Genomic DNA, 761 nt, shown 5'->3' on the forward strand with positions numbered 1-761 from the left:
TAATTTTGTTTCTTCATAGGCTATGGCAAAGGGAAAACATTAAAAAAATTTTTTTTAATCTCAAGGGGAAAGAAAAGACATCAGTAGAAAGAACGCTTTTTGACCAGACCTAATGACACTTAAATGCTGTAAGAAGTAGTACACCTCTAAAGCGTATATATTCTAGAAAGCTTCTGCCGACCAGATAAATGCTAGAAAACAGAGGTGGTTACTTTGCATTTATCTTCAGTGTTCTTGAAAGAAGTTCTTGAAAGAAGAGAAAATTATAAAGGAAGTACCACCTCCATCACTAATTATTGACCTTCAGAAGTCTTCGTACAACTTTTAATGTGTATTTCTAAGGGAAATAATGACTATTGCCTTCCTTCTCTCTCTTTGCCTTCAGAGTGAAAATTCTGGTAGAGCTTTTATATGAATTCTGGTGAATTCATTTATCACCAATTAAAAATGATTTCCTCCATCTCCTACCATTAAGAACATTAGCCCTAGTGACTCCTTCGTTCACGACAAAGAAGCAGCGAAGTCAGCCATTCATTCACTTTGTTCACTGTGTGTTCATTCAGTGCCTGGTGTTTTACTGGGCACCATGGATAAAACAGTGACCAAAAAAGAACCTTGGACTTGGACTCGTATGAATCACGCCAGTAAACATAAAATTACACTCTGTGATAAGTGTCTGTTCTTCCCAAGGACTCCTCCTTGTTCTTTTTTTTTTTTTTTTTTTTAGATTTTATTTATTTATTTGACAGAGAGAGATCACA

Source organism: Enhydra lutris, unplaced genomic scaffold, assembly GCF_002288905.1.
Source record: "Enhydra lutris kenyoni isolate GAN:26980312 unplaced genomic scaffold, ASM228890v2 scaffoldscaffold4, whole genome shotgun sequence".
NCBI classification, from domain to species: domain Eukaryota; kingdom Metazoa; phylum Chordata; class Mammalia; order Carnivora; family Mustelidae; genus Enhydra; species Enhydra lutris.